Below are 6950 nucleotides of genomic sequence, written 5' to 3'. Positions count from 1 at the left end.
ATAACTTTGCATTTTCATATATATTCAATTTAAATAGCTTAGATACTGCACTGATGAAATGATGAAGCGATACACCCAGGCAGTCCAAAGGCTACATCAGTCGAAGTAAGTCAAGTCAACGGGCCAGCAGCACAATCAGAACCCACAGTGAAAGGACAGAATATGGAAAGGTGAAGAAATCTGGACTCCAATAAAATTCGAGCTAACCTTTTTGGGGATCGCTTGGCTGTTTGCATATTGTGAGGTGTTTCTTAAAATTTGAGGCATGACTGCATGCCACCTTCAAAGTCATTTCAGTAATATCAAGGCCTGAGACTGATGTTGGATGTTAGCAGAATGATATGGATAATAAAAACCTAAATACTGTGTCATCTTCCGAAGAAAAAATCAAAAAAGGTCTTGCTCCTTATTTTTTTTCAAATTAAGGAAAACATTTCCTTCACTGCTGCCGACTGCAAGCAACACTGTGGTTTGTGTAATTTTGTCCTTGCCATCGCTAGATTCAGGAACAAAGAAATGCATTTTTTATCCAGGGCTTATTAACATACATAGGAAAAACATAAATATGCTTTGTTCTTGCCACTGCCATGTGGACAAAGATGAATGCTTTTTTTTTTTTTTTTTTTTTTTTTGCCAGCTTTGCTGCTGTTGCCAAGCAGAGATGAATATTATCTTATCTTTTTTGTTTTGCTTAACAAAATCCTGCCCCAAGATGAAGCCGAGGCCAAGGGCAGACAAATATTTCGTATGGAAAAGAAAGATAAGTAAATATTCACCATAGGGATATTTGCTCCTGCATGGAAATGCTGGCGAGAATCATGTGAAGAAAACAAGTGTGTTTACATCTTTTTGATTCTTTCTTTAACATAGCATTCTCACTAGGAGCACTGGAGTCGTATTCCACTATCTGGAAACACCCTGTAAAGCATTCCTGCTCTGCCCTGAGTGAGCGTAACTGCTCTTTACTCACAAAGAGTGCTTAAAAGACTGGGTATATTATGCCAGATACAAGAACTTCATTATATTATTGAGAAAAAAGGAAAACGGTTAATATTGTGTTCAAAGGAATATTATATCTTTCCCACTGAGCTTAGAAGTCCAAAAGTTCATATTTTAAGAGTATGCAGCCTTTATTCTTCCAAATTACTTAAATGGAACTATTTTTGTGAGCAAAATTGCTTTCAACTGGACTTGGAGATAAAATTCTTATCAACTCCTTGATATGAGTTGATACAAAGACAGATTTCAAACACTGTTCGCTACATGGACAGGAAATTTCAAATACAGGATTGCATCTGAATTTTCTGGTTTCACAGCATTTTGACCTGGGTTTTTGTTCTAGTTGGTGAGTGAAGAGAGCATTTACAAGGACTTAAAATGCAGTCAGATTTTATCTCAGGATTTTATTATATCACTGTTGGTCCAAATTCTGCCATATCTGTGGGGAGCTTCCAGTGAAAATCAGTCTGTACATATGTTTCTGTATTTGCCTGTGTGCATGTGCATTTGTCCATTTGTGTTGGGTTCCCCTGTCACTTGGCCCTCTTGCGTTTAACTGAACAGGTTATTCTACTGGAGAGATTCCAGTGGAGGGCTCCAAAGATGACCAAGGGACTGGAGCACCTCTCTGATGAGGACAGGCTGAGAGACCTGTGTCCGTTTAGCCTGGAGAAGAGAAGACTGAGAGGGGTCTCATCAATGCTTATAAATATCCAAAGGGCGGGTGTCAAGAGGACAGGGCCAGAAGCTTTTCAGTGGAGCCCAGTGACAGGACAGGGGGCAACAGGCACAAACTGGAACCCAGGAAATTCCATCTAAACATGAGGAGGAACTTCTTTCCTTTGAGGGTGGCAGAGCACTGGCACAGGCTGCCCAGAGAGGTGGGGGAGTCTCCCACTCTGGAGACATTCCAAACCCGCCTGGACGCCGTCCTGTGCAACTGCTGTAGGTGCCCCTGCTCTGGCAGGGGGGGTGGACTAGATGGTCTCCAGAGGTCCCTTCCAACCTCTGCCATTCTGTGAGTCTGTGATTCAAATGTGTCTTGAGCTCTTTCTGGAATGACTTCACTTTGCGGTGATCGGACATCCCTTATCTGACTGTGCCTTTTATGCAAACCACCTCCGCTACACCATCACTACTCTGATTGATTAGTTTTATTTTACATCTCTTGTTTTTTCAGAAAAGATAGGTAGATCTTTCCAAATGCACCTGAGGGTTTGTTGCTGTGGTTTTAAGTCACAGTTTCTAAGCACTCAAAAGAGACCGAACAGCATGCGGTCATTTCTAAGACTAGAAATTCCTACTCAATAATTTAGTAAAGACTATGTCTTTAAAAGGAATGTTATTTGAACTTATATTTATTGTGGTCACGAAACTAGCCTATTGAAAACATTTTATAGAACTTCCATACAGCGTCAATAGCAGTAGTGTTAAAATAACATCTTGATAACAAATAACTTTTATAATTTCCTTAATAACGTATAAGTAGGAAGCAAGGAAAGCTGTTACAAGCCTTTATTGTCAAACGTATTTTCAAAATATGCTTTGCTCACCCAGATATTTGAATTTGTTACACCTAAATGTTAAGAGCTCTGCTTTGAAAACACTCACTGTTGCTTATTTTAAAAAGAAATAAATAAATAAACTAAGAATGCATCTGATGGTAGTTATAGTTACATTATGACAATCACTGCTGGCAGCTTAACTTTCATTTATGCAAAGTTTATGCACATAAGACTTTAATAGTTCTGGAAGAAAGGAACTAAAAATAAATGGAATTTCGACAGTAATCAAACCATTACTACATTTTGATGGCACCATTTCAACTATTATTAATGCCACATTTCCAAAAGGTCATAAAATGAATGTAACTTTTTTCAAGAAAGAAAACACAATGAAAATGATGACTATCAAAGGGGTAAACTAAGTAATAGTAGACAAATGCTCAGAATATTAAAATCCAGATAGAATAGTTGTACTGTGACCCGTCTTACTGTTCCAAATGAGTGAATCACCTGTGACTGAACTCTCTTTAATCTCACTAAAGCTCTGTAAAAGCCTTGAAGTCTGCTTGTATGGTCCTGAAAGATAGGTGGATACTGTACAAACTCTCAACAGATGAAAACTGACAGCCTAACAGCATCATCAGATGTATGAAAATTTACACCATCAGGCGGCTGTGAACATGTTCTGCAACAATTGCAACTATTCTTAACTAGCTGTGCGTGAAACAGATAGTGTGAAATGCAGTTTTCAACAACTAGCAGAAGAGAAAAAATGAAAAACTTGGTCTTGGCAAGCACAGGAAAAGAATTCCTTAGTTTCCATTATTTTTTAGTAGAATCGGATGTATCATTCCTTGTACAGCTGCCTATCACTTATGAAATCAAACTATCAAAGTTTTTGCAAAAATCAAGCCATTCTGAGATATTAATGGGCTTTCTATTTGCTTAATATTGCATTAAATATTTAACATATGTTTTAAAAATTTTCAATATGCAATGCTTGTACCTGGCAAAACAAAGCACTAAATTCCACAACAAAGCCTCAGGAGGGGTAATATTATATGGCGGAGAGGTCTAGGTTTTCATCCTATGAATAAAGGTATAACCTCAAAGTATATCCCTTGATGTCGATACAATAGGCTAAAGAACATAGGTAAAATTATTTAAATTCAAAATTAGATGAGGATTTTATACATGCCAAGGCTGTAGACTCAAATTCCAAACAGTTTTTCTGTGTAGTCTGGTAGATTTAAAAAAAAAAACTCAAAAATCATTTCTGTTCTTACCTGGATAGGATGCATAGTTGCTGGCCACAAAGCCTGCATCCACCACAGAGAATTTTATTCCGCTGCTGGTCCCTAGCATCTGATGGTATCTTAGATGCCTTAGAGTATCCGGCAACCTCATGGGGCTGGACTGTCTATATCACGTGTGGAAAACCCTGGTATTCTGATGTGGGTTGTTTTGGGGCATCTCAAATGGCACAAGATGCCTCTTGGTGGCCAACTAAATCAAGTACCAAAGTCTGAGAAACTTTTAAAATTGAAGATAAATCCTGAAAGTTTAAGTTGATTATTTGTATTGCTGTAAAGAAAAGGAATGCACGCAATATTTCCTGATATTCAGTTTCAAATACTGTGGGTAGAGAGGAAGAAAAATGATGTTGCTAATTATCCTGTAAGACTTACAAAGGCATTATAGTGAGCGCTTCTGACAAATTACGTAGATCTTCGAGATTCTAGACTCAAGCAAAGCGGATTTCAAGTAAAATCATCTTTTTTTTTTTTTTTTCTATTTATGAATAGCAACTAGTCTAAATCAAATGAAAACTTGTTCCAAATGGATAAAACCCAAAAAAGATTTCAAAGTAATTACTCTGAGTTAATCAGATTTGATCTGTAATCTGGGATACTGGCTATTTGCTGCAGATCTTTTTCTCTCATTGAACTAACTCCAGCCCATAGAAAAAATGATGACATCTAGGTTAACACTAATGAAGAAATGGCTTTCATTCCTGAATAGTAGCTAAAGTCTTTCTGGTACATCTTTCTTTCAGCCATATATCAGATTGGGTACTATCAACAAAAGAATTATTTCCTTCAAAGGATTTGTGTAATTTTTAACTACAACTCAAAAAACCAAGTTTTACACTGACTGAAAGGAAGGTAACAAAATGAAGTGCCTTGTTGCTGGTAAAGAGGCCGTTTTGTCACTGACACAATGCTTTTCTATAACTTTTAAGACTGAACCTTCACCCCACACACCTCCTATCCCGCCTCATACATATTGTTAACATCAGTACCACAGGTAACAGCATAGTGAAACACATACATGTATATAAATGTAGAGAGCTGAGAAAACACAGAGCCTTTTTGCAAAACTCAAAGCTTTACAGTTTCTTATGCTAGAAGCTATAGAAATGTGCGAATCAGACTAACATATAAGATATGCATAACAGATTAAATTTCATGTGGATTCACTCTGCAAAGCTGAAGGACCATCCGAAAAGATGCATCGTGTGTACTTAAGCAGCTCATGAGACAGGACTGTCAATGTAATTTAAGCAAGCTTCCCATTCACTGGGCTTTGGTCTGCACTGGGAAACCTTCTCGGAAAGTAAAAACTGGATTTGAAAAAAAAAAAAAAAATGTTAATCAAACTGAAGTAGAAGATGGTCTCCAGGAATCACATAATGCACTCCAGCTGCAAACAGGCATTCGGTCTATGGAACCGAAAAAAAAAAAAATAGAACAAAATGTGTACAGTGTGGACACCATACATGTAAGTGTGAATTTTAGGAATATCTCAAGAGGCCCTAAAAGAGTTAGTGCTACTGTGATATTAAGGTCTGATATTTGAATTAGTCTGAAGTCAAGAGCAACTACCTCGTTCCCAATGTCATCAAGCCATTTTTTGACGTTGATAGTTGACAAAATGTCAGATCTTGATCTTTCTATTAACCTATGACTGAATAGTCTGCCTTGTTGTCGTGGTTTGGCCTCAGCCAGCAACAGAGAACCATGCAGCCGCTCACTCGACTCCCACAGCCGTGGGAAAAATCAACAGAAAAGGGCAAAACTCGTGGGTTGAAATATTATAATTTAACAGAACAGACAAAGGGAAAAAAAAAAAGAAAAGAAAGAAAAACAATAACACCGGTAAAGGAATACAAGAACGCGATTACAGTACCGCCGCGAAGCGCACCGACCGGACCCGCACCGCCGCGACCCGCCCCCGAGTGGCGACTGACTCCCCCGCCCCGGCTAGCTCCTTTTATAGCGGGGCATGGGTCACGTGGTATGGAATACGTGCCTCCCCTGCCGGCTCCTTGGAAATTAACCCCATCCTTGCCGGAACCAGGACACTTGTATCCCAGCCCAACATAATTGAGAGCAGGGGATTCCAGTTAGGGAAGAAATACTTTGAGATGATAGCTTAAATAAATTGTAATAATTTAAAACTTGTTCAAAACCTTGGAACTGTAGAAGCATTTCTATTGGGTTACTCAACACAATTCATATAAGACTATTAAAAATGTGTGATAAATACTTCTCAACTACAAGGACAAATTCATGTCATCTGTGTAACAAATAGTTTATATAATGTAAATATCTTTGCATTTAAAGTATCAAACCGGCTAGTTTTAAAATATTAAAAAGATTTCAATCTGCCTCGGTTCTGGCCTAGGTAGGTATTTTTTTTTCCTTAACGACTAGGAAAGAAAATAGTGGCATTAAGTTCATATATGATAAATGAGATTCTAAATGAATAAGAACTCTATTTAAAATTCTATCTGATTTTCTGAATTCTTGAGGAACACAGAACATTATTCCTGTATTATTGATTCAACGGGGAAGTGCAATCATTCAAAATCTATAGACCTTCATATACTCAGCTAAGTATCTTGCTCAGTGTCTTCAAAGAGAAGGAAGGAATATAAGTAGTCAGGAGCACTGTTTCTAACCCTTGGACTAATGCTACGAAAAAGTGTCCAGAAATTAGGCCAATCTCTACCGGGGAGTCCAAACACTTTCCTGCAAACACGCAGGAGTTGTATGAACGTGCGCAGAGCGAGCATTGAAAAAAGAAAAGCTGATTCCCAGTGCTTGAGATCCTTCTGAGATGCATACGTTCACTTCCAAATCTCCTTGCTTTTTCTCTGGGAGTCTCTTTATGTTGTGGAAATGCGTAGTCGATAGCTAACCGAAGGTCTTATTGCAGGCATGCCTTTTATGCCTGAGAATGAAATAAGTAGAGAGACTGGAAAATATGTAATCTCTCTAGATAATGCAAAAGCAGCAAGAATAAACTCCTCGACTTCAAGAGCTGTGGTACATGTTCACTTACAAAACAAATATTCATGTGTAGAAGATAGCTCAAAGAAATCTGGTTGCTAGTAAGTAACTTTCCCTTTCTTTGTTATCAGCACACTTCTCGACTGGGAAA

Source organism: Vanellus vanellus (assembly GCF_965231255.1).
Source record: "Vanellus vanellus genome assembly, chromosome: 4".
In the NCBI taxonomy this organism is placed as follows: domain Eukaryota; kingdom Metazoa; phylum Chordata; class Aves; order Charadriiformes; family Charadriidae; genus Vanellus; species Vanellus vanellus.
The sequence above is the reverse complement of the archived record's forward strand: the minus strand, read 5'-3'. Positions refer to the sequence as shown.